This window comes from Bos taurus, chromosome 15 (genome assembly GCF_002263795.3).
Source record: "Bos taurus isolate L1 Dominette 01449 registration number 42190680 breed Hereford chromosome 15, ARS-UCD2.0, whole genome shotgun sequence".
Lineage (NCBI taxonomy): Eukaryota > Metazoa > Chordata > Mammalia > Artiodactyla > Bovidae > Bos > Bos taurus.
In genome coordinates, this window is record NC_037342.1 from 30564639 (window position 1) to 30592363 (window position 27725).

Sequence of the window (27725 nt, forward strand, 5' to 3'; positions counted from 1 at the left end):
TACGTGTGTCTGCAGTGTTCAGACGGGAGCAGACGGGGGAGGTTTTTCCTGTTACCCAGAAGCAACATGGTGCTGAGGAAAGCATGGGCTCTGGAGTCAGGCTTGTTTTTCTGCTTCCCCTGGGAACTCTGGATGAGAGCATTTGCTCCCTCAAGCCTCAGCTTCCTGGTCTGTAAATTGAGATTATTGTATGTATATCTTTGGATTTTGATGAGGCTTAAGATAAGGAATCTGAACCACTGGGTATAGATGGAGTGTTTATGACTCCCTCCCAATTCCTATGTTGCAATTCTGACACCCAACACCCAAGACGATGGTATTAGGAAGTAGGGCCTTTGGGAAGGTGATTAGGACATGAGGGTGAGACCCTCCAAGACTGGGACACGTGTTCTTATAAAAGAGGCCCCAGGGAGCTCCTTCACCCCTCTGTCATGTGAGGACACAGCAAGAAAACAGCTGTCCATGATTCAGAAAGCAGGCTCTCACCAGACATCAAATCTGCCAGCATATTGATCTTAGACGTCCAAGCTTCCAGAACTGTGAGAAATTGTTTTTAAGTCACCCAGTTGATGGGTATTTTTGATACAGCAGCCGGAAAAGACTGAGACACCCGGGAACTGAACAAATGTCTGTCCTCTATCCTGAGACCCTGAAGTCCCCCTTGGGGAAATGTGTTGGGGAGGCATGGTCAACCTTCGCCCAGTGAAGAAGGAGAGGTTCAGTTTAGGTTCCTGCACAGTCCTGACTCAAACTTCAGTTTCTTCTCTGGGCCAGCTGGCCCCCTCCCAGAGCTCTGGTGCGGTTCTAGGCTGACAAGTGAAAGTTCACTTCCAGAGTCCACGAGCAGGAAGAGGCCATGTCTGTATTCCCACCACTGTGGCATGGGGGCCAAGCACCGTGCGTGGTACACAGTAGGCGCTCAATAAACACCTGCCGACAGGATGACTGGCTGAGTGAGTGATCCCAGAAGAAGAGGAGGGTGAGTGTCAGCATCAGCGCAGACTCTGACCACAGACAGTGACAACGCTTTGGAACAAGTGAAGCGACTCTTATGGTGCATTGTGGGAACTTCTCAAAGCACCATCATCTGGCACACACCCAGCCCAGCCCCAGCCCCAAGTCTGTCTGAGACCTGGGTTTGGGGGTCACTCAGAAATGAACACAGCCAGCTGCCCTGTCTGAGGCTGTCTTCTGAGTCTTAATCATCTTTTTGGAGGTCTGTGTTCCTAGTGGAGGGCTTCCCAAGTGGCACTAGTGGTAAAGAACCCGTCTGCCAATGTAGGCAGACCAAAGAGACACAGGTTTGATTCCTGGGCGGGGAAGATCCCCTGGAGGAGGGCACACAGCTCACTCTACTATTCTAGCCTGGAGAATCCCATAAACAGAGGAGCCTGGAGGGCTGCAGTCCACGCGGTCGCACAGAGTCAGACATGACTGAAGTGACTTAGCATGCACGCATGCCTTCCCAGTGGAATGGGATCTCCTTGAGGGCAGAGATAAACTTGAGAAGCTCTCATCTCAGGTGCCCAGCACAAGGCCTGCCAGGGGTTTGGTGGAAGGACAGTCAGGAAGATGGGCAGCGAGGGTAGGTGGGAGCCAGGAGCCATATCAGGCGGAACAGGGTCCCTGCTGGTTCCGGGAAAGGCCTGAAGCCCGGCTCCAGCTGCAACCACCACATGGCCTGTCTGGGGCCTCATGTTCTTCCTGTTCAGGTCACACCCGGCCGGATGCCTTGCTCGGCCCTGCACTCCCTGCCCCATGTGCCCCTCGACCCTGGCCGGGCCTCCCGCTCACATATTCACCCAAGGCCAGGCCCCTGGGACCACCAGGACTTAATGAACTGCTGAGTTGCTGAGGCTGCCTTTGGTCCCCACAGTGTGGCAGAGGAAATCAATACGATTAATGGAGAAAATCTGGACTGTGATGTGGAGATCTGGGAGGGACTTGGTGGCCATGTGACTGCTTGCCCACCTGGTGGGGGTGGAGAGGGAAGGACACAGCAAGGACTGAGCCCTTCAGGGGAGCTGAGAGGACAGTCCAGGCCCCTCACAGGGCAGGACTGGGTTAAGGTCCGGAATGAAAGTGACACCCTAAGAAAGAACAGAAATGCTAGAAGGGAGAACCCCAGGCAGAGCAGCACAGCAAAGGTGTGCTGGGGAGGGCAGGGGGCAGAAGAGAGGAAGATGGAAGGGACCGGTGGGCAGCAAGAATTAGAGGAGGACGCTGGCATGCAAAAGCCCAGGGGACAGGATGGGTAAGATGCCCAAGAGGGAACACATCCGTGGGCCAGATGGCCTGGCTTCAGCAGACTCCAAGCAATGACGCCAGTGAGAAGTCTAGAGGGGTGGATCCCAGCAAGGGCACCTTGGGATCTGGGGGAGCAGAGCTGGGAGAAGGGAGCCATGTAGAGTGACCCACTGTATAGTCCTGTCTCTCTCACCCTTGCCAGGGCCCACATTCCCCGTGGGCTCAGGGCACAGCTGGTTCCCCAGTTAGATGCAGGGTCCTCAAGGGGAGTGAGCCAGTGATGGCTGCAGGAAGGCCTGCACCCTAAGCTGCTCTGGACCTGGTTTCAGACAAGTTCCAGCTCCTAACAGGTCCTGGGACTCCCCACATACAAGGTGCAGGGTGGTAACACTTGCCCTGCTACCTCATAGGGCTCAGCAGAACCCTCAAGTCAGAAAACAGATGTGAAAATACTGCATAAGGTGCTAGATAGATGCAATTAGTAAAGTCATGTGCCCACACTTGGCCCTACCCCTTCCCCCACACAGGAGCTCCTTCCTAGGAGCCAGGATGACCCTGGGCACTCTGAGACAGGCATCTTTATCCCTGAGGGCATTCATGGTCAGGGTAAAGAGCAGAGCAGGGTCAGTGTGGAGTCATAGGAGGACACATCACAGACATATACAGAAATGCACCACAGAGCCCTGTGGGGCTTCCCTGGTGGTCCAGTGGTTAAGAACGTGAAAGTCGTTCAGTTGAATCCAACTCTTTGTAACCCCATGGACTGTAAAGAGTCACCCTGCAATGCAGGGTGTACCGGTTCAATCCCTGGTCTGGGAAGATCCTACATGCTTGGAACAATTAAGCCCGCGCACCACAACTACTGAGCCCCTGCTCTAGAGCCTGCGAGTTGCAGCTACTGAGCCTACATGCTGTAGCTACTGAAGCCCACGCACCTAGAGCCTGTACTTCCCAACAAGAGAGAAGCCCCCACAATGAGAAGCCTGAGCACCGCAATAGCCTCCACTTGCAGCAACTACTAAGATCCACCACAGCCAAAAAATAAAAAATAAAATCTTAGAAAAAAGAGCTCTGTGGCTCCCTGAGATCTTGCAAGGGTGGTTAGTTTCATGGTCCCAACCGACACCCTGAACCTCTGTAGATCAGTGACCCAGCCAGGGGGCGCTGAAGGCAAGCTCAGAGGCCTTGGCCACATTGGTAGGGGCTAGGGAGGTTGCAGTCAAAGGACAGGGTCCCTCCATCCCTTGTGGGGCCCTCAGACAGTAGGGGCCCTACATGCCGACCTGGAGCACCAGGCCAGAGCCCTACCTGGGCTTCGCCGGCCACCGGCTCTCATACCTGGCAAGGTGGGAACTAAGTATTCTGGGCACCCTGACAAGAGCTCGGCAGAACAAGTCTGGGTGTGCAAATGATCTCCATCCTTCACTGCGCTCTCCCCTTTACAGCCACCCCTGGGGCCCTTGCTCATCCACGGGAACAACTGCGCCCACGTGGAGGAGGGGAGGGACAAGTGTCTGAGGCCTGGAGCCAGCGAGCTGTTCTCAGGGGGGCAGGGCAGGCGTCTGAAGTAGGACAGGATGTCAGACAAGGGGGTTCATGCCAATGGGACTTACCGGAGGCAAGCCTGGGCAGGGCTATTTGCTCAACCTCCTGGAAAAGCAGTCTCCTCCTCCTTCCTAGCTCAGCCCCAGGAAAGAGCTCGCTTGGGGTTCCCAGCCAAGCCCCACACCCCTTGTAGGGGCCTGGGGCCCAGGACCAATCAATGACCCTCCCCACACTGCACGCTCACATCTGCTGTCCCCGCAATGGGCCTCCCTCAGGCCTTGTGCCCTCTTCCGCCTCATCTCTGGACTTCTGGGGCCCTCAGGCATCACCACAGCCAGCAAATGCGCTTTTCCAATAGGCCATGAGAAGGCAGAAATGTTTCAGAAGACGCTGTTCTCCCAGGGTTTAACCACAGAATCAGGATGGGCCTGTGGCAAAAGCAAGGCTGTCAACCCTGGAATTACAACCACATCAAAGCTTTCCAGTCCTTCATTGCACATCCCTCGCTTCATAGACCAGAAGGGCAGAGATGCCCAGGAGCACCGCCCATGGAAATAGGGCCCATCCCACCAGGAGCCCAGCCTGTCTTCAGCTCCTTCCAGCCTGAGGCCTCTCTTCCTGCCTGTCCCCCAGGGTCCTTGCCATGTGCAGGGCCTGAGCTATCAGGGGCTAAGAGAGACTCCATCCAAAGCATCCCAGGAGACATGCCTCTCAGAGAGTGAGAGGACCGTTAGGGACTGGTGACAGTGGCAAGACTGGAAAGAGGCCAGCTGGAGTCACCACAGCCCCAAGCAAGGGTGTCCAAGCCACTCTCCCATGAGTGGTGATGTCACGAAGGTGGGCACTGGGCCACAAGTCGGGAAACTTAACCTGCTGCTTGAAGCTGCACAACTTTGTAGCTGCAAGTTACAGAATCTCTCCAAGCTCCATGCTCATCTGGAAAATGGGCATATACTACCTCTGATTGGCTGAAAGGGTGCCCACAGATGGGCGTGCAGCAAGGTGTGTACCTCACAGCAGACGCCCAAGCACTGCTCACCTTTCCTCTCTGCTCCTCCCCTTCCCTCTCTGGACTTCAGTCTCCAGAACTGTAAAAGGCAGAAGTAAATTAAAATGGTTTCTATTACACCTTACGACCACCTTTTCCAACCCCCAGGTCATTTTTGAAATTTCTAGTGACTCGATGGAGCCAGCACACACACTCTGCATGATGGCCCTTTGCCATCCACACACACAAAGGACACACCAGGCACGCTGACTCTGTCACAAAATAGGATTTCAATCCTGAGTTACATATGCTCTGTGAATACGCTATTCATAGATTTTTCAGAAACAGTTCTGATTTATGACTGTTTGTCATCTGAACAGTGACATTTTTAGAATGAAAGTGTTGCCAGGACAACAGGTATAAACCAAGAATGCCCAGGAATCCTATGAATACCCACTGGGGCCATGATCTCTTAAGATAAAGAAGACTCCTGCCACCATCCCCTGCTGGGGACGCTCACTGCTCTATGGGTCTCTGCTCTAGGACATTTCCTGAGCCCCAAGCCAGGCTCATTGCTCCTTCTCTGAACATCTCAGTCCCTCGTTTTTTCTTCTCTCTTCACAAATAACTCTGCTGTCATCACCTACTTGCCTCTCTGCCTCACATTCACCACGAGCCACTTAGGCATGGAAACCCCCATGCTGAACTCTGCCTGGCAGATAGTAGATGCTCAAGACTTCCCAGATGGCTCATTGGTAAAGAATCTATCTGCAATGCAGGAGATGCAGGAGTTGTGGGTTACATCCCTGGGTTGGGAAGATCCCCTGGAGGAAGAAATGGAAACCCAGTCCAGTATTCTTACCTGGAAGATCCCATGGACAGAGGAGCCTGGTGGGCTACAGTCCATGGGGTCACAAAGAGCCAGACACGACTGAGTGACTTCACTTTCACTTTTCACTTTCATGCATTGGAGAAGGAAATGGCAACCCACTCCAGTGTTCTTGCCTGGAGAATCCCAGGGACGGGGGAGCCTGGTGGGCTGCTGTCTATGGGGTCACAAAGAGCCAGACACGACTGAGCATACAGGCACAAGAAATGTGTATCACAAGAAAGAACAATGACTTCCCAGCTGAGAGCGGGAATGTAGGCAGAGAGCAGGGGGTTAACGCAGCTCCTGGTAGAAGCTGGAAGAGTCAGCTTAGCCATCAAGGAGAGGGCTGTTGTTTCCTCCTGGGCAAGCCAGAGCAGGCTTCTGAGCTTTGCCCCTCCAACCTCCCGCATGCACATGGCACCTAGTGGTTGGCCAGGGAGCTGACATCCTCATGCCCGCAGGTGACAGGCCAAGAGGACAACCAGTACTTTGTTGAAAGGTTTTCAGAGTCGGAGTCTCTGCACTCAGAAAAGGAAAGGCAATACAGAGCCCTCTCCAGGCAGGGCCCAGCCTGGCCCCAGCATCCAGAGTGGGTCCCCTGAGCTCTCAAACCGGCTGCCCGGGTACCGTCACTTGTCACTTGACAGTGGAGAAGGATGTTTCTCTCCTTTCCAGCTCAGACAAGCTTTCGGAGACGCTATCTGACTGGGATATAAATCCATTGAGAAAGCCCTGGAGGGAGCCCCTCACAAAGCCCTAAATTGGACACTAAAAACAGATAAAAGCCGATGGTTTAAAGGCTTTATGTGAGCTCCATTTGGGGGAAAGAATGAAAGCAGGGATTTAGTTTGTCCTCACCCACCAACACACTTTGGGAGGCTGAGGACTGAGATTTTAAATCTTTTGTGTTCCTGTTGCATGGATTCGAGTGGACGATGAGCCAGAGTGGAGCCCCTGAGCTAAGACAGCCACTCCTCTGGCCCTCCACCACCACTACCTACGCCAAGTGCAGGGCTCAGCACTCCAACGCTGGAAGAGATGAGGCCCGCCCTGGCCCCGCCCAACAGCTGCCCCAGTGATTATCCAGGCCAAGGTCGGTGGCATTGCTTTAGGGCCAGCTGGCCAGGCCTGCATGTGCTGCTCCTGCAGCCCAAGGCCCAGTTTCCCCAGGACAGGTGGGGGATGGGGCAAGTTAACCAAGAAGAGGTGTTGCCCACCTGGATGCTACCTCCTCACATTCCTATGTCTTCCTTGGCTGCGACCCTGCAGAGCAAACATGACACCTAGGAAGATGGAAAGGCCAAAATGGACATTTAGGGAGGACTTTGACCCAACACCAAGGATACCATGGAACCCAGAGTGACCAGGAGCACACAGCCCTCCTGCAGCCTCCCTCTAAGGTGATCAATGCAAGTGTAGCTGTTCCGATCAAAAGTCTAGGCCATCACTTTCTCAAAACATTGCCATGAAGAGAGTAAGGGCAGTACTAATCTTATTCTAATTCAGTGGTTCTCAGTCTACACATTAGAATTACCCAGGAAGCATTTTAAAATCCCAATGTCCAGACCACATCTGAGACCAATGAAATCAGAGATTTTGAGGCAAACCCCTGTTCTAATTGGCCAGACCGAAAAGGCAGAGGAACCAGAGATCAAATTGCCAACATCCGATGGATCATGGAAAAAGAAAGAGAGTTCCAGAAAAACATCTATTTCTGCTTTATTGATTATGCCAAAGCCTTTGACTGTGTGGATCACAATAAACTGTGGAAAATTCTGAAAGAGATGGGAATACCAGACCACCTGATCTGCCTCTTGAGAAACCTATATGCAGGTCAGGAAGCAACAGTTAGAACTGGACATGGAACAACAGACTGGTTCCAAATAGGAAAAGGAGTACGTCAAGGCTGTATATTGTCACCCTGCTTATTTAACTTAAATGCAGAGTACATCATGAGAAACGCTGGGCTGGAAGAAGCACAAGCTGGAATCAAAATTGCCGAGAGAAATATCAATAACCTCAGATATGCAGATGACACCACCCTTATGGCAGAAAGTGAAGAGGAACTAAAAAGCCTCTTGATGAAAGTGAAAGAGGAAAGTGAAAAAGTTGGCTTAAAGTTCAACATTCAGAAAACTAAGAGACATTACTTTGCCAACAAAGGTTCGTCTAGTCAAGGCTATGGTTTTTCCAGTAGTCATGTATGGATGTGAGAGTTGGACTGTGAAGAAAGCTGAGCGCCGAAGAATTGATGCTTTTGAACTGTGGTGTTGGAGAAGACTCTTGAGAGTTCCTTGAACTGCAAGGATGTCCAACCAGTCCATCCTAAAGGAGATCAGTCCTGGGTGTTTAGCTTCATGCTAAAGCTGAAACACCAATACTTTGGCCACCTCATGCGAAGAGTTGACTCATTGGAAAAGACCCTGATGCTGGGAGGGATTAGGGGAAGGAGGAGAAGGGGACGACAGAGGATGAGATGGCTGGATGGCATCACCAACTCGATGGACATGAGTTTGAGTAAACTCTAGGAGTTGGTGATGGACAGGGAGGCCTGGCATGCTGCAATTCATGGGGTCACAAAGAATCGGACACGACTGAGCGACTGAACTGAACTGAAAAAACAAACATGTGGAGACTGAGGGTTCAAGGGCATTTGTATTTCTCAAGACTATTCCACTGCTGCCTTCACCTCTACCCTTCAGTTTAGACCTGAAATGGGGTGGGAGCGGAGAGCTGGAGGGATGGCCAGCAATGAAGGTCAGGTCAAGAATATCACTGTTTCCTTCCCGCAGGTGTGGTAAGCCCGACCTTGGAATGGTCTGAGTTAGGATTTGCAGGTTATAGAAACTGCCTCCTGGCATCTGGGATCATGTCAGAAACGGGAAGGGTGTAGGAAGTCACACAGTCGACCACCTCCAATTTTACATGTGAAGACACAGAGGAGACTGGGGTGTAATCTAACTAGGGTCGCTGAACACTTGTCTGAGTCCTGGGCCCTGTGCTGTATATAATAATGCCTCTCTTGGAGTTTCTGGTTCTATGGGACTTCCAGCTCTGCCACTGAAAGTAGTGGTCTAAGACAGCAAAATCTTTTGGCTTCTGGCAACCTCTTCCTGGATACATTCACCAGGACAAAGAGGAAAGGAGTTGTGGTAGCACTCAGGTGAACAGATCTGTTCTTGAATCTTGTCCCTGCCATATATAGATTCTCTGTGACCTTGAAGACCCTCTCAGACTCTCTGAGATTCCACTCATCTTTCAAAGGGGGAACCTAGGGACTTTCCTGGTGGTCCAGTGGTTAAGAACCTGCCTGCCGATGTAAGGGACGCGGATTTGATCCCTGGTGCAGGAGATCCCGCAAGCCACAAGGTGGCTAAGCTTTGCACCACAACACTGAGCCCACGTGCCCTAGAGCCTGTGATTCCCAAAGCCACCTCCATGAGAAGACTGTGTACCACAACAGAGTAACCCCTGCTCACCGTACCTAGAGAAAGCCTGTGTAGAAATGAAGGCCCAGCACGGCTAAATAAATAAATAGATCTTTTAAAAAAAAGCAGTCTACCTGTGACTGTTTGCATTAGATAAAAAAAAGATGGAGAAACTAGTAATGGTCAGGAGGCTGCTAGGTAAATGATAAATGAGCTAATGTGTCTAAGGTACCTGAGCCCATACTAAGAGTTTAGCAAAAGATGCTTTCCACACCTCCCTTCCCTCCTCCTAGTCTTTTCCTAGAATTGAAATGATGCCTTCAGCAGGCAGGATCACTGCTCTTCATCTCTGGAAGCCATTCAGACCTGGACCAGTGTAGAATGTGTGTCCCCAAGCATCTATAAGATGGGAGCTGAAGGACCTTGCTCTGTCCCCAAGAGAAGCCCCTGGGTCATAGTAGAAGAGGTGGGGAAAGCTTCTTCAAGTTTCATAGGAACGTTCTCGCAAGGTCAAGCCTCTGAGCAGAAAGGTCATGGTTCTCAGCTGGTCCCTGTAGTCCCAAGTTGGTGTCCTTTATGGCCTGGAATTAAGTGAAATAATTAACTAGTCAACAAGTACCAAGTGAGTACTTACTTTGAGCCAGGGATAAAAGATTGACAAGACAGACACTGGACACGTTACATCAGCTCCAGGAGCTCATCTCCCGGAGAGGAGCATGGTGGGGGGGCTCTGACCTCGAGACTCCTCACTAGCAACTCCCTGCTCTCTTCCCAACTTCACAGTTGCTGCTGAGCCTCATGCTTTAACGTCAACCGGAGCCGAGCATGATTAGGTAGGTAAGGCCGGATGGAAGTACAAAAAAAAAACCCCAAAGCTTACAAAGCCAAAGAAAAATGGCTCAGGAATTATATTAGCATTAATAATCGAGGGCTGACAGCCTATAGATTTAAACATTTCCAGGCCTAGTTTTTACCCAAGGCTGGGAACGAGAGCGTGGGTCTCATCACCTGCCACTACGGGAGGATGCGGTGGTAGGCTTTTCCTTTTTAACAGTCCAGGAGAAGAGGCTGGGCTTCCCAGGTGGTGGGGGCAGAGGCTGCAGGCTCACTCCAGGTAGCCCGTTTGTTTTTGAATTGTAGATGGCCCAGTTTGATTGGAAAGTCAGAAGTCTAGCCAGGCCCCCTGCAGACTTATTTATGTAGAACCCATCTCCTCTCTGAGACTGCATAAACATCTGAGACTACCCAGGCTGCTGTCAGAGCAGGTGCCAATGTCAAGCTCATGCGGAACATTTGGGGATCACTGGAACCCTGAACAGACCCCCACCCCCACCCAGTGTGCGCTCAGAATTTCCTTTTCCTGCCTCCTGTCTGCATCCTGCCACATGAAACTTTTAGCATCTGCCTCCTCCTCAGCTCCTAAGTTCAGTCCCTTCTTCCTCCTCCACCACTTCCGTTTCATCTCTAAATGATCTAATATTAATGTTCTCGTCATTACAGTGTTCAGAGGAAAAGAACGGGTTTTGTCCACAGAGAGAGGGAGTTGGGAAATTAATATAATATTTGTTCAGGATTGATTTCAAGCTGTAATCCCTGCTGCCAGAGAGACCCATCTGTTTAAAACTATCAGACACTAATTACCCAGAGCTCGAACACAATAGCAGGATTGAGGAGCCATGTCCTGATACTCCCACACATGCTTGCAATTTAGCATTGTTATTTATTAAGGGGGAAAAAAAATCTCTCCATGAAGATGGATCTCCCATCCACTTGACTGGCAGAGGTTCCCAAAGGACTGAGCACAGCGGGAAAGAAGCCTGAGGAATTTCTTGATCAAAGACTGCCGGGAATTGCATTCATCTGGCTGTACAGGCCAAATTCATTCCCAATTCTTTCCCACTCCCTGCCCCAGTCGGATTCCCCACCAAACCAACTCTTTGGTGATAGTTAGTAAAGATAGCCTCATCCTCCGGGTAACGGGTTGATACCACTGATTCATCTTTGAACCTTCTCTTTCTTTCATCCTCTTGAGTAATCAAGTGCCAAGACCTTCAAAGTCTGTTTCTACCACTCCTCTCGCATCTGGCCCGAGCCCTTTATTTTCAAGGCTAACACCTGAGTATTTGGACAACAGTCTAAGCAGTAGGTGTCCAATTCTGGTTTCTATCTCCTTCTAATCCATGTTATGGTTCGTTGTTACCACGATTCCTCCCACCAAAAAGGTGAGGGCAGGGAGGTGAAGTGAAGGGGAAGGGAGGAGAGGAGAGAAGAAGAACTGGCAGCAGCACAGCTAACTAAGTCATTCGCCTGTTCAGAAACCCTCCGTGGTCCCCCTAGGCCACCAAATAATTGGATATTTAACACTCTCCAAGCACTGGCCTCAAGGCATTTCCAGCCTTCCTTCTCCCTACTATTTTCACTCTGTAAATGTATAATCCAAAGAAATTGGACTATTCTAGTCTCCACATTTATTGTAGACATTCTTGCATCTTCTCCTTTGTCAAGTCCATTCTCCATGGAAGGCCTGACCCGGCTCCCTTTGCCCCTTCCTCCTTCCGGCCCTTTCTTATTCCACAACCAGATCCCTTCCCCTTATGTGACCCACTATAGTATTTTGTTTAGGTCTTGCTTTAAGGTATATAGAATTTGCCTAATGTATGTATTTGGGTCCCTGTGATGCTACGATCCTAGTAGACTGAACCCTCCTTGAGTTGGCAAACGATATTTATGGAACTCCTGTCTGGACCAAACTCTGAGCAAGGCACTGGGAAATAGTAGTAAATGAAACAGACATAATTCTTTCATGAGCAGTACAGTCTGATGACAGACAGTAAATTAACCATGAATGTAGCATTTGTGAGCACACAGACTCCTACCAAGGAGGAGTTCCGGGTGCTCATAGAGATACATCACTAGACTGGGAGTATGGGAAGGTCTCTGTAATAAAGCCATGGTTTAAGGCAAGTATTATCTAGGCAAAGAAAGGAGAATGACATTTATTTTCTACCTTTTATCTGGAAGAAACAACATGTATTAAGGTCCTTCAAGTCACACATAGGTTCTAGAAAGGTCTCATTGGAAACAGTGTAGAGAACGGATCTCATACGAGGCTTACAAGCAGGAGTAGGTGGCACTGTGGGTGTCACAGTAAGCCTGGAAGCTGGAAAACCAGTTAGGAGTCTGTCGTAACTATTCACATGTAAGGTGATAATGATCTGAACTCTGCTGGTGAGGAGGAGTTGAAGTTAAGAGATATTAAAGTGGAAAAAGAATCACTAGAATATAATTTCCAGTGGGCTGTTGGTGAAAGATAAGGATAAAGTCCAGAAAGGCTCTTGGGTTTCTGGGTTCTGGGTGGAGGGTAGTGTCCTTAACAGGGAGAGGGTATGTCAGGAGCAACAGCATGTTGGAGGTAAGTCAGGAGTCCTGGGATTTACTGAGTCAGAGGTACAGGATATGTTATAAGGAAACTTCCAGCCTTTCACTGGACCTACCATGATGATGTTTGTAATAGCTTTATTGAGGTTTAATTGACATACAATAAACTACTTACATTTCAAATGTACAATTGGATGAGTTTTTTCTTTCATTTTTTAATATTTTATAATTTTAAAAAATTAGTGAAGTATTAATTGGACTGCAAGGAGATCAAACTAGTCAATCTTAAAGGAAATCCACCCTGAATATTCACTGGAAGGACTGATGCTGAAGCTGAAGCTCCAATACTTTGGCCACCTGATGCGAAGAACAGACTCATTGGAAAAGACCTTGATGCTGGGAAAGGCTGAAGGCAAAAGGAGAAGGGGTGGCAGAGGATGAGATGATTAGATAGCATCACTGACTCAGTGGACATGAATTAGAGCAAACTCTGGAAGATAGTGAAGTACAGGGAAGCCTGGCGTGCTGCAGTCCATGAAGTTGCAAAGAGTCCAATGTGACTTAGTGACTAAACAACAGAAAAAGTTGATTTACAATGTTGAGTTAGTTTCAGATGTACAGCAAAGTGAATCGGTTATATATATAGCCAGTCTTTTTTTTTTTAGATTATTTTCCCCAGGTTGATGAGTTTTGACAGGAATCTACACCTCAGAATCCATCACCACAGTCAAAATAGTGAACATACCCACCACCCAAGAAGTATCCTCCTGACCTTCATGACTTTTCCCTGCCACCCCTCCCCACCTCTCCTCTCAGGCCACCTTGCCACTATAGGTTAGTTGGTCTTCTCTAGAGGTTTATGTAAATGAAAGCATGCAGTATACTCTTTTTTGTGTGATTTCTTTCATTCAGCATCATTATTTTAAGACTCTCCATATTATTGCTCGTTTCACTAATTTGTTCCTTTTTATCATGGAGTGCTATCCCATCGATCGGATATTCTACAGTTTGTTTATCTATTCACTTATTGATGGACATTTGGGTTGTTACCAGTTTGGAACTATTACAAAGAAGGTTGTTATAAACATTTGTATACAAAGCTTTCATCTGGTGAAAAATTACTTATCTCCTTTTTTCTTGAATAAATACCTAGAATGTAATGATTGGGTCATATGTATGGTTATAACACTGCAGTAAAATTCTGCACAAACCCTCTGAATTAATGCAGATGCCACAGATTAAGGGGGTAGTCCCCAAGAAGACTACTCTCACTTCAGAAAGACTGCTCTCACTTCAGATGCCAGCCACAAGTTTGGGAATCTTCAGGACACCTAATCTTTGGAAAAATTGGCAGCAAATTCAGAAGTTTCTACAACTTCCTTGGGTTTTATAGTTCAATACAGCTTCCCTGGCAGCTCAGCAGTAAAGAATCTGCCTGCCAGTACAGGAGATGAGGGCTTGATTCCTTGGATCAGGAAGAGCCCCTGGAGAAAGAAATGGCAACCCACTCCAGTATTCATGCCTGGGAAATCCCATGGACAGAGGAGCCTGGTGAGCTATAGTCCATGGGGTCGCAAAGGGTTGGACATGACTTAGTGACTAAAGACAGCAACCCACAGAACTCTGGAATGTTCTATACTTTCAATGTGTTTATGATAAAAGATACAAATCCGAGCCAGCCAAATAAAAAACTCACAGTCAAGGTCTGGGGGGGCCCAAACGCCGAGTCTCCATACCCTCTTTTCCTGGAATCAGAATGTGTGGTTCTCCTGGGACGTCAGTGCATTCACCAGCCACTGAGCTTTGGTGCTCAGAGTTTTTATTGGGGTTTCATTATGTAGACGTGATTGATTGCATCACTGGCCATGTGACTGAACTCTAAATCCCCTCCCTTCTCTGGAGGAGATCAGGCCAACATCACTTCACTCAAAGCCCAACTCTGTAATCACAAAGTTTGTTTCTAAAAAAAAAAAAAAAAAAAAACAAAGTTTGTTTCTCTGGAAGGACCAACCTCCATCCAGAATCAAATCCTTAGTACAAACTCAGGTGTGGTCCCCAGGGGCCCATTGTGAATAACAAAGACACTACTTCCAAGAGTTTAGAAGCTCCATCCTGGGAACAAAGAACAAAGATTAATCAAATTCTTTGTTATACAACAATGGTGTTTTATAGTCAATAAATCTTTGTTAAATATATTAATGACTAAATTCATAAATGAAACACCAATAAATGAATGACCAGGAAAATATCTTTTCAGCTACATACAAATGAAAACCATCTCAAACTAATTAAGCAAAATGTTGGCTTGTAAAGTGGAAAATAACTAACAGAGTTCAAAGAATGAAGAGCTCCGAGGATCCAACAATCAGAAGCCAGAGCCCGGAATCAGTGCCATCAGACGCCAGCCTCTCACCATCCACATGGCAACTGTTGTCTGTGTCATCTGCAAAATAGCTTTTATGCCCTTGTGACAGAGAAGATAGCTTTCAAATGCCCTGAGTCATAGCTTTTCCCTCCCCTCTTAGCACAAATATATAAATTTCAGGAAAGAACTCTAATTGGCTCTATTTGGATCATGTGATCAATTCTTGGGCCAATCACTGTCCTAAGGGAAGAGATGACTATCCAGGCCTGGGTCACATGCTTAGCCCTATGGCTTTTTGTGATTGACAGGCCAGTTAGAACCATGGGGGCCCCAAAAGAAAAGAGGATGCAGAGATAAACATTATGTATCTACTACATTTTATGTCTATATAATAATTCATTTTTTTTATTTCTTTGGCCGCATTGTGCAGCATACAGGATCTTGGTTCCCCTGTTATGGGATGGGCCAAGGCTGCCCCATAGACCTCTGGACTGGAATCCATCTTGGGAAAAGTTGCACACGCATGTTTTGGAGGGTCCCAGGGTAGGTCAGGTGTGGAAAAAGAAACCAGATAATTGGCTAAAGTAAAAAAAGACCCAGAAGAACTCCCCTGTATAAATGATTAAACCTCTGCTTTACTGTATTCCTCCTCATCAGCAGGGACACCCACCTCATTTCTCTCCAGGTGTGCATCTCTGTCTTGCTTCTATCTTAACTGACAACTCACTTCTCTATGTGCTCTCCCACTTGTTGCTGTGCTACATCTCTAATAATAAACTTTGTACCTGTATTCACAGTTTCTGCCTCCGTGAAAAATGCATTTTTCAACGGGGGCAAAGATCCAGGAAAAAATAGCTTCTAGCCTCTAGCCCTTGCTGGTCTTGGTGGTTAGGATTTCTGGTTCTCATCCAAGTTGGCTTCCCTGGTAGCTCAGATGATAAAGCACCTGCCCACAATGCAGGAGACCCAGGTTCAGTCCCTGGGTTGGAAAGATCCCCTGGAGAAGGAAATGGCACCCCACTCCAGTACTCTTGCCTGGAAAATTCCATGGACGGAGGAGCCTGGTAGGCTACAGTCCATGGGATCGCAAAGAGTCAGACATGACTGCTGGTCTGGTGGTTAGGATTTCTGGTTCTCATCCAAGTTACCCAGGTTCAATTCCTGCACAGGGAGTGAAGATCTCGCTTCATGTGAGATGCTTCTCACTTCACTGCTGCCTCTCCAAAAGCACCCTGACCAGGAATCGAACCCATGCCCCCTGCATTGGGAGTGCAGAGTCTCAACCACGGGACCACCAGGAAGTCCTTGTCTATAGTAGTCTTCACAGTGACTCTGTGACCTAGGGCTTCACAGACTTGGCCTTTTAATTGTAAGTCCAGAAAAATATATACCTAGCTTGTATTTCAGAGTCTAGACAAAAACTTTTCGTATTCTTTAATCAACCATTCAATCACATATTAATTGAGCCCCTACAAGACATCAGGAGACACAGCAGTAACCAAGACAGTGCTGTACTTGTGGCGCATACATTCCAAGGGGAAATGGATAATAAATAAGTGGAAATGCAGCTAGCAGTACTATGAAGAAAATAAAACAGGCCAGGAGGATGAAGCGCTCTGTGTACAGTGACTGGGGAGGCCTCTCTGGGGAGAGGCCATGGGCACTGAGCTGAAGCAACTCCCTGGGCCACTCCCCTTCCAGCTGCAGCCTGAGCACGTTAACCCCTTTGTTGTTGCATGTTAGTTGCGCAGTCATGTCCAACTGTTTTCGACCCCATGGACTGTAGCCTGCCAGGCTCCTATGACCATGGAATTCTCCAGGCAAGAATACTGGAGTGGTAGCCATCCCCTTCTCCAGGGAGATCTTCCCAACCTCCTTTGCTCCCCAGGAATGATGCCCACAGCCATCAACCCACCCGGAACACCTTCCACTGAGAGCTCCCTCTCTAACTCCTTGATGATGAGCCTGCCAAGTCTGAAATGTGGAGGAAACCAGAACAAAGTGAAAAACATTTACACTCCAGCTTGAATTATTTAAATGTAACTAAGGGCGCTCTTTCAGAGTCCTCTGGAAAGGAAATCACGGATTCTCTTTGGCAGTAGGATCTATTTTCACCTGGCTAGGGTGGCCCCCCAAGGACTTCGTGTGGTCTTTTCAGGGGCAGAAGCGTTAAACTAACCAAGGTCTGTTCCAGCGCTAAGCTTTGAAGCTGTGATGAAAACCAAGCTCATTTCTGGCCCTTGATCCAAAGACAATGCAAAGAGAGCAGCATCTTTGTTCCTTTGGGAAGCTGGCCCCGTCTTCCTGGTAGTCAGGAAGCCATGTAATATGTCCACGTCAGAACCAATGACTCTTCTGGGAGACCACCAGATTATGACCTTTCAATTGGAATGCCTAATGCTATTGATTAAAGAGCGGACACCAAAATCAGAACTCCCCTGGACAGATTTACGCTCTCCTTGTGTCTAAATTTTGACTAGTGCACACTTGGCACCTTTAGGAACTCAGAACTCAGACAATAAGCAGAGCCCTCTACACTTCCTGGAAGATGCTTGCATTAGCCTCAGTGAGGGGTAGAAGGCTGGACCTGATTTCAGGCCCTAACGCCTGCACCCTCTGTGTGGCCCGGTGTCCCTCATCTTTATGAATAGCAGCTGATGCCACTTGTAAGGTGCCCAGAGCACAGAACTGAGCACACCAAAGATACTGCAAGAAAGAAGTGAAGTCGTTGAGTTGTATCTGACTCTTTGTGACCTCACGGACTGTAGCCTACCAGGCTCCTCCATCAATGGGATTTTCCAGACAAGAGTACTGGAGTGGGTTGTCATTTCCTTCACCAGGGGATCTTCCCCACCCAGGGACTGAACCTGGGTCTTCCGCATTGCAGGCATATGCTTTACCTTTTGAGCCACCAGGGATGCCTCTGTGTAGATACTGTACTAGATTAAAAGAATCAATGATATAGTTCATAATTTCTAAGTTTGAGGCAAATACCAGGGAAAGCAATTGAAAGTGCCTTGCTGGTCTGAACAATGTAACATCAAGTCTTTCCTCCACCTTAGCTGTCCATACAGCTCCTATGTTTCCTTCAAGGGCATGGTTCAAAAGTCATCTCTTGCATGATGCCTTCCCTGAGGCCCCAGGCACAGCTGCCCTGTTCCCACTCTGTACGTGTAAAGTACCCACCACCTGGCACTATAACATGTACATGGGTACATATGGCTTCCCCAAGCCTATCAGTGACTTGGGAAGAAGAATCATGTTTTCTTAGCTCATTTTCCTCACGCTCTGCCCAGTGACTGGCTGGGGCTAGAGAGTCAGAAAGTATTTGTTAAATGAATAATTCAATGAATGGACAGATGGGCTACTTATGCAGACCAGGGCCTTTCCTCACTTCAAAATCCCTTTGACCATGGATTACAGGTTGAAGAACATCAATCAAAATCTCAGCGTAGTGAAATTGGTATGATGGTCTCAACACTCAATAAACAGTTGATCCACAGAGCTGTGCTCTCTTTGAGGAGCCATCTCAATTCCATCACCACTGGGAATTGTGATGCAAAGGAGATGCTAATAGGAAAATAGCCATTTGTGGAGCCTGAGCCAAAGATGGAAATAAGATGGAGAGAGATGAATTAAAGCCATGAAGGAGACAGGGACACCTTGATCCTAACACCCTGCCCACCTGACCAACCTTGGAGACCAGGAGAATGAGAGAGAACAAAGCCAGATTGGCTTTAATAAAGACAAAAATCTAGTGGAGGACTTTCTCCAGGTGGTCCAGTGGTTAACAATTGCCTTCAATGCAGGGGACATGGGTCCAATCCCCGGTCAGGGAACTAAGACCCACATGCCACAGGGCAAGTAAGTCCACGTGTCACCACTAGAGGGAAGCCCATGAGCTTCAAAGAAATATCCCATGTGCCACCACTAAGACCTGGCACAGCCAAAGAAATGAAATTTTTTAAAAGAATAATTGCTAACCGTAAATAAAATGACAGTGGTTAGGATTTAGGTTAGACCAATCCATTCCCACCCCTGGAGAAGGAAATGGCAACCCTCTCCAGTATCCTTGCTTGGAGAATCTCATGGACAGAGGAGCCTGGTAGGCTACAGCCCAAGGGGTTTCAAAGAGTTGGACATGACTGAAGTGGCTTAGCATGCATGCACACAATCCATTGCCACAGGAAGACCCCATGAGTGGGAGAGCACGGGAGACAGATAATAGAATTTCATTTTCTGCAGTTCTTAAAAGAGGCTTCCTCTTCTCCCACACCAGCATCCCTCCTCAAACTTGGCACAGTGACTGTAGGACAGTCCTGCCTGGAAGTCCAGGGAAAGAGACTGGAATCTCCACCAGCCAGAGGATTATGGGAATATCTTGGGTTCCTACTGCCAAGATACTGGGCAGACCACCAGGGATGGAGTGGAGGCTTCGCCAAGCCCCTATTCCTGGCACAGCAGTGTCAGTAATTAAAGTTCACTCCATCCTGACACCAGCAGAAGGGAGTATAACTGGAGAGGCCCAGGTCTGACGTGGAGGGAGGTAAAGCAGGGGCTGTGGGCTGTGATTCTGCCCACCTCCTGGTTGGTGTGAGGCAAAGCCAGGTGCAGGAAACAGCTGAATTAAACAATGTCATGGAGGTGGGAAGAGGGAGGTGCAGTTGTGATAGGAAGGAAATTCTCATTCCAACAAAGGAAAATCAAAGCCCCAAATGATTCTGCAGGGAGGGAAGGTGAGGGGGAGGGAAATGAAATGGAAAATATCAACAAATTGGAAATCAGGTACTGAGGTGGTAGAAGGGATTGGATGCTCTCAAGCAGGGAGACAGCTCCTCAAAGCACCAGTCTTTCTGGTTCAGATCCAGATCTGAACCACATCTCCTTGGAGAGAAGGGAGACCCCTGTACTGTTTTTGCTCCAGCAAAGAGGTGGCCAAAGGTAGGCCTCTCCTGTCCTGGAATTCTGACCTAGTCACCACCTCCAAAGACTGGTTTATTCTCTTGCAAACAAGGATTTCCTGGTAAGGTGAAGGGCCTCCTGGGTACCCTCAAAAACATTCCTTATCTTAACTTCAGCAAAAGTACAGGAGGTCAGATTGACAGCGTGCAGGTATCAGCTCCGCTAAGATTCACATCTAAAGGATGTCCACTGTCCTTTGAGAATCCCCTGAAGTGTTAGTTGCTCAATCATGTTCAACTCTTTGCCACCCCATGGACTGTAGCCTGCCAGGCTCCTCCTCTGTCCATGGCATTTTCCAGGCAAGAATACTGGAGTGGGTTGTCATTCCTTTCTCCAGGGGATCTTCCAACCCAGGGATCAAAACCAAGTCTCCTACATTGCAGGTGGATTCTTTACCATCCGAGCCACCAGGAAGTCCCTGGGGCTTCAGCAGTTTGAAAATTACTCTCTAAGCCTGGGTTCTGGGTGGAATGAGTGTTTTGCCAGAGTACTGACTGGCTTCCCCTGATCAGGACGTCATCAGGCAGACAATGTTTGCAGGGCTCAGTTACTCTAGGAGTAATAGTTATGATGCCACTTTGATAAACCAAAATACTAGGCTCAAAGTTGGCCACGTTGCTCACTAAATTCCCCGGAAGAAAAAAAATCTGAATCAGAACGGCCTTCAGATATTCATTTCCAATCAAAGGGACATAAAACAATGCACAAGAGGAGCAGTTTAAGGAAGTAAGGCTGTTCTCCCCGAGGAGAGAAGGCTCAGGTTTGCACGAGGCTTGCAGGGTGATGTAGTGGATAGATTAGATTCCATTTTTGTGCTCCTAGGGGGTGGCAATAAACTCATTGTGGACAAACTTCAGCTCAGTGGAAGAAGAGCCATAGAACCATCCAAGTGGCCCTGAGCCTTGAGACATACTGAGTTCCCCATTGCTAGAAGGATACAAGTGGGGTGATGACGAACTTGCAAAGGAGATTTAAGAATGGAGAGTGGGGAAAAGGAAGCAGGGAAGGGAAGGAGAGGAGAAGGGAACCAGCTGACTTTTAAAGTCTTTTCAGTCCCAGAGAATCTGATCATTACCATAAAGAAGACAATGGCTTCAAACTGCAAGGGACGTCAAAGGCCTCTGGGAACAGTTCTCCTGATCATGGCATCATAAAGTCTGTAGCAAATTCCAGAGGTCTTTTTCTACAACTTCCCTGTCCTTAGGTGGCCCTGTCCAGCAGAGAGTTTATCACCTACACAGGAATGTTCACTGGAGCTTGCTGGAATTTCTACAGGGCTGCAGCTGGAGGTGGAGGATGGCTCTGTGGTGGCAGGTAGAGCAGAGAGGAGCTCTCCCAGCTGGAGCTCAGGCTGGGGAAACCTTACCGAGGATCCCAACCTCTGCCGTGTGTCTATAACGGTGTACCAATGTAAGCTCCTGTGCTGGAGGGAGAGATGGGAGTGAGCTTCGCTTAGTGGAGGTGGTGAAACAAGCTAAGTTCGTTCCATTGTTGAGCTGCCTCGCCAGTTGCTGACAAGGACGTGGATTTTACAGACAGACTGAACCTCTGGCGGGATGAAAGTCGCTCAGAAGACAAACACACACACTCACAGCGTTTCCTGCACTTACGCGCTATTCGGAAGCTCCTGTCATATGCACCTCGAGCAGAGAGAAAGGAAGTGACGGCTGCCGATGGAAGCTGGGCATGTTTTCCCAACGCTGGCACTGCTCTCTGTAATTCTCCTCCTTCATCACGGAAGCTTCCTTTCAAAATAGTTGGGGAGTGGCGTGATTCATGACTGCAGCGCCTTCACTCCGGAGGAGTGAGCCGCTAGTGGCCTTGTTGCTGAGTGGCGGCTGAGATCCTCCTCCCCACGGGGATATTCCCACACTCCTCTGCAGCTGCCATGTGCCGGCTGATGGGGGCCAGACCTCAGCGATGCCAACCCTCTGAGCTCTAGAAGCATCTGGTGAGCTTTTTGCACTTTCCGTACAGGTGGCCGATGTCCTGCGGGCACAGTCTTAGGATCGCTGTGTAGGCCTGGGCCAAATTGTCCTCCTGGTGGTAGAATAAGATTAACTGGGCTGGGATCCCACTGCAGGAGAGTCAGTGATGCTGGTTAACTCCTGCTGGTTAATCCTTCCAACTGTACTCCTCAGCCCCCCTCCCCTGCCCCTCCAGTCTGGGTCAGATGCTGGGTCCTCTTCTCCCCGGGTTTATCTCTATCTCTGATTATCACATGCACATGGTTTACTTCTTCACGTCACCTGTGAGATTCCGCAGACTTTGAGGGTGCCTCTCCAGAATTTCTTGAACTGAACGAGCCTGTGACTGAGATGACAAATTGCTCAAAAGCAGGGCAGGCTGGGACTAGGGTGAGCAAGTGATGCCCCCAGGGTGCAAAATCAAAGGAGATGCCCGCTCTGGGGCCCATTCATTCACCTGAGAGTGAATGCCTCCAGAGGAGCCTCAAGCCACCTGGCTGGGCTCACTCCACTCCTGGCCCTGAGGCAACGGAAAAGGAAAGCATGTTAATTGTGGAGAACCAACCATGTAGAGGCAGTGCATTATTTCATCTATTCCTCAGAGCAATCCTATAAAAGAGGTACTGACACCCTCTGAAACAGGAAGAAACTGAGCTTTGTGCCTTGCGGAAGGTTCCAGAACTAATATTATCAAGGCAGAACTCACAGTGCAAGTCCTCCTAACGCTGAAGTTCTACTCTTTTCTCTTGGCGGCCCCAGCTCTGAGGGGAGCTTGCTGTAGAGGCCCCGCTCACCCTGAGGGGAGAGCTGCCTCACCACTCTGAAGAGGGCAGGTGTTGCTCCGCCAGCGCCAAATCCTGACTCCCTAGGTCTGCCTGGAGCCTGAGGAACTCTCTGCTCCCCACTCACTGCTCGCCCAGGTGACTCTGAGGCACCTCCTGGGGGTGAGGCCCCCCGCTCCTCCTGATGCCCCCTTCCCAGCACCTGGCAGCATCTCACTGCTCTGGATCAGGAAGTCCCCCCTCGGGTCAGCTCTGACCTTCAGGCCCTGTAACCCAAACCCCTCCCCTCGCACCCAGGCCTCAGCAGAGACCCTCTGCACGACCTTCCTGCCTGGAGCTGTACAGGCTTCTAAGTTGTCAGGTGGGACCCCGGCGTTGCTGTTCAGTCGCTCAGTCATGTCCGACTCTTTGCGACCCCATGAATCGCAGCACGCCAGGCCTCCCTGTCCATCACCATCTCCCGGAGTTCACCCAAACTCACGTCCATCGAGTCAGTGATGCCATCCAGCCATCTCATCCTCTGTCGTCCCCTTTTCCTCCAGCCGACCCCAGGGGGAGCGGCTGTTTTGCCTGCTGCCACAGGCTGCAGGGGCGGCCCCGGGCGCGGCCTGGCGCTACCAGGACTCTGCACCAACTTAGAGGCTGCCAAGCAGCAGGCAGGATGGGGCCTCCGTCAGCACCTCTCCTCCTGGGCCTGGATGGCTCTCTATCCCCGGCCCCACCCCTCCAGCTCCTGCCACTCCTTCTGCACTCCCTTTCCACACAGCATCTCCACCCGGAAGTAGGACCAGTCAGAGGAAACCGCTAATGGGGAGCAGGGACCGCGGCCTGCCTCGGTGGGCCTCCTGCATTCCCACCAGCAGAGCCCCAGCAGCAGCCGAGCTCATGGTTGGCAGGGCATCTGGCCACGCTCCAAGTTTCCAGAGTGGAAAGGAGAAGATCCAGCACTCGCTTGGGGTGGATTCCAGCGTGCTGAGATCAGCAGGTGGCCCAGCTTGGAGCCAACCTGTCTACCCTGATGGAGAAATCAGAGGCTCACCCAGGAAACAGGGCTCAAGAGAGGATTTTGCAACTCCTCCCAGCTGCCACTACCCTGATTACCTCCCACCCCACCTTAGTCCTCATGTTCGGGTCTTAACTGACCGCTCTGCCCCCCAGGGATGCCTCTAGCCCAAATTACAGACCTTTACTATTAACCTTCCCAAGCATAGCTCGGGCCAGGGGCTCTCCCCACCCATACCTCTGCCCCTGTGGAACGAGGACATCCCCCTTGGTCTGGCATTCCAGGGCATCCATGACCACACACTCCCCAAATGGGAGGGCAGAGACCCTTCCATCCCCACTGTTGCACCTCCCCTATGCCCACCTGACTCCAACCATTCCCACAGCTCTCCCAACACACAGGAAGTTGCTCATCAATCTTAGCTGATAAATTCTGATGCGGGGCAGCCTTTGGGTTTAAGATGTGCAGAAGGTTCTTTCTTCAGCTGACCTTTGCAGACAGGAAGTTCTGCCTTTTATCTAGCCTAATTCCACCCTACTTGTGGTTCCTTTTCATTCCTCAGTGGAGATGGAAAGCAGTGGATTATCTTTCCCTAAATAATAACTCTTCTTAGGCTTTAAGACTATTATTAAGTCACCTTTGAGCCACCTTTCTTCTTCAGCCTAAATAATCCCACCTCTTTTCATGTTCCTTCAAAATGTTACTCCCTGCCCTGTAATTACCTTGGCAATGCTTCTGAATTCTCTCTAATTTCTCCGCATCCAGAATGAAGAAGGCACTTGAGAGCAGATGACAGGAACCAAACTGGGGACCTACTGTGTGCCCGGGACTAACTCTCCACCCCCACCACAAGTTGGCATGCACACTAAATTTGATCTAGCAACCCATGAGGTGGCTGTTCTTCACCCCCATTTTACAGATGAGGAAACAGAGGCTCATATGGTTGACAGGATTTCTCAATCTAGGCACTATCAACATTTGGGGCCAGATAACTCTTTGTTGTGGTGACTGTCCTGTGTACCTGGAGGATGTTTGGCAGAATCTCTGACCTCTACCCTCTCATCAACCTGTAGCAAACCCACTCTTCCTACTGTGACAATCAAAACTGTCTCCTGACAAATGTCACCACTGGGTTGGGGGACTTCCCAGAGACACTCAACCACTAAATAACAGAGACTAAACTCAGATCTGTCAGCTTCAAAAACATTCTTTTTATTGCCCCCATGCAACTTTCTAAAACAGAGTCCTATGGGAAAATAATGAGAGATGCCATATATTCTTTTCTGTTTTTATCATTCCCTGTCCCAATATCTGGGGCTTCCCAGGTGGTGCTGGTGGTAAAGAACCCACCTGCCAATGCAGGAGACATAAGAGACATGGGTTCAATCCTTGGGTCAGAAAGATCCCCTGGAAGAGGCATGGCAACCCACTCTAGTATTCTTGCCTAGAGAATCCCATGGACAAGTGCCTGGCAGGCTATGGTCCACAGGGTCACAAAGAGTCAGACACTACTGACACGACTTAGCACACACACACGCACACCCCAACATTTACTTTTTTACCAGTGTCACTGAGATCAACTAACAGATTGCCCTTCTCCAAATCTCACCCCACACTCTCTAAATTTACCCATTCTCAATTTGAAAGCATTAACTTGGGCCCACTGTGACCACAGAATTTTTTCTAAAATGTTTAATTTCTTAGCATCACTCAATTCAGGCTTACTTCAGGCACCCGGGAGCAAAGAAAATAGAAAACACATCCTTCTCCTCTAAGAACAGAAGGTCTAACCTGGGGGCTGGATAGACACTGGAGCAGTTCCGGCACTTACTAAGAAATGCTCAGCCCACTCTTGCCCACCCCGGGCGAGCTGTTGGAAAGCAGGAACCCCGAGTCCACTGGGCAATGGCTTAGACTAAAGATGCCAGGCAATCAGCTTAAGGGGTCATCTGAGACCAGGCTTTGGCACAGTGAAGTCACTGCCATAAACCAGAGCAGACAAATACTGTGGGCTGCAGATTGTTAAGGGGACGTAAGTGGCGAAGGGGGCAGGATAATGGGACCAGGCGCCCGCGGGCTGCATTTGCTACTTCTGTGCCACAGCCCAGCCTGGGGTTTGCAGTCTCCTCTGTTCCCGACTCTCGGTTTTACCGCCTCTGTTCCAGGTGTCCAGGTGGGAAAAAAATTTCTGGTTTGTACGTGATGAAGCTTTTCACTTATTCTCCTGGGCTTTCATGTGAAGGCACGCCAGGCTTTATTATAGCGACTTCCTTTCTCTCCATCTATCAAAATCAGATTCATTCTTCAAGATCCATTTAAATGCTGCTTCCAGCCTCTCTCCTCTAACCGTCACCGCCCACTCTCCATTCTGGCCAAATCAGTCTGCCGGTCTTACCCAAACAGACCTTGCAGCTTCCTCCGAATGTTCCCTTTTCTCATCCACTCTTTTAACCTGCTTCTTTTGAGAATCTGCTCTGTGCCAGGCACTCTTTTGGGCACTGAGGACACAGCAGCATACAAAACAGACAAAAATCTATGCTTTATTGTACCAAGTGAAATAAGTCGGAGAAAGACAAACACTGTACGATATCACTTATATGTGGGACCTAAAAAATACAACAAACTGGTGAATGTAACAGCAGCAAAGAAGCAGCCTCACAGATAATGGACAAACTAGTGTTTGCCAGTAGGGTGGAGGGGTAACACAAGGGCGGAAGAACGGGAGGCACGAACTGCCGGGTGTAAGGTAGACTCAAGGATGTGTTGTATGACATGGGGAATATAGCCGATATTTTCTACTAGCTGTAAATAAAAAGTAACCCTTAAAACTGCATTAAATGTTTTTAAATTAAAAAAAATCCCCGCTTATTTTTTTGGGGGGAGAAGCTGACATTTTGGTATCATTATTTCTACCAGAAGGCTTTGACCTCACCCACTCCAACTTAAACTTTAACAACCCAGCCCTGCCTTCAGCTGTAGGTCCTCCTCCCCTTTTTCCCCAAGCAGCATCCCTCCTCATCCTAGACTTCAATTGCCTTTACTCCATGATCTGTGTTTGGCACATCACGCATCTCCTTTTATTATCTGCGTGTGTCCATCCCACCTCCCCACTCTAATGGGAGCTCCCCGGAGGGCAGGATGTATGTTTGTTTTACCTCTGTAGCCCTGCAGCATTCAGCAGAGTGTCTGGCACAAAGAAAGAAAAACAGCATTAAAAATAATAATAATAATAAGGACCTACCGTTGATCTGAGTACTTAATAAGCAAGAGCTCATGTGATCCTGATGACGAGCCTATGGGGCTGGTGGGGGCTCGCTCAGGGTGAAGCGTGGGTGGCGGTGTCAGCGGCTGCAGAGTGGACAACGTTGTGTGCCTGGAGGATGAGCTGGCGGATGCAGGTGTGGGCTTGGAGCAGGACCTGGGCTGGAGTCCTGGCTCCATCACTTATCAGCTGGATGTCCTTCGGTGGGTGATTTCTCTTCCCTTGGCTTCTGTTTCCCTTCCAATGCCTGGAGATAATTACAGCACCCATGTCACAAAAGGGCATGACAATGACATGAATTCATGCAGGTATTACATCTCCAGCACAGTGCCTGACAGGGCTTTCCAGGTGGCTCAGCAGTAAAGAATCCACCTGTCAAGCAGGAGATGCGGGTTCGATCCTTGGGTTGGGAAGAACCCCTGGAGAAGGCAATGGGAACTCTTTCCAGTATTCTTGCTTGGGAAATCCCATAGAAAAGGAGCCTGGAGGGCTACAGTCCATGGGGTTGCCAAAGAGCTGGACACAACTTAGCAACTAAACGAAGACAACAGTGCCTCTCACACTAGAAGCATTCAACATGTGGTGCCTGCTGCTCTTATTATTGTTTCCCCTTCCAAGAATGACCCACACCTGCTTCCTGTCCCATCCTGCCCCAGTCCCCCAGCTCCCAGCCACCCACTGCACACACACCTCCTTCCACACCCTCAGCAGAGCGGAGGAAACTTTGAGTGCAATATACCAAGACACTCTTCTTTGCTACCTTATTCCTCCTCTTCCAACAAATGAGCCCTGAAACAAATAGATCCTAGACGTCACGACTCATTTATAATAACCCAGTCCTTGGGACCAGGGAGAGGATGGAAGCTCTGCCTGGGTGCTGACAGAGCGACAAAGACTCAAAAGTACAAGAGATCAGGGGACAGTCTG

At 49.2% G+C, this 27725-nt stretch overlaps 1 long non-coding RNA gene across 2 annotated transcripts in view; it reads right to left on the reverse strand.

Moving 5' to 3' along the window:
- The window catches only part of LOC112441621 (uncharacterized), a 32664-nt gene extending 5593 nt beyond the window's left edge, over positions 1-27071 (reverse strand). Inside the window, exons 1-2 of one of the 2 annotated variants that reach the window (XR_003029447.2) lie at positions 26778-27071; positions 21395-21824 (exon numbers count right to left, since the gene is read on the reverse strand). This is a non-coding gene — a long non-coding RNA (uncharacterized lncRNA). Of the gene's footprint in view, positions 1-21394; positions 21825-22033; positions 22808-26777 lie in introns of those variants that run through there. The other variant, XR_009490648.1, reaches the window with a different exon arrangement.
- Positions 27072-27725: the final 654 nt, after the last annotated feature.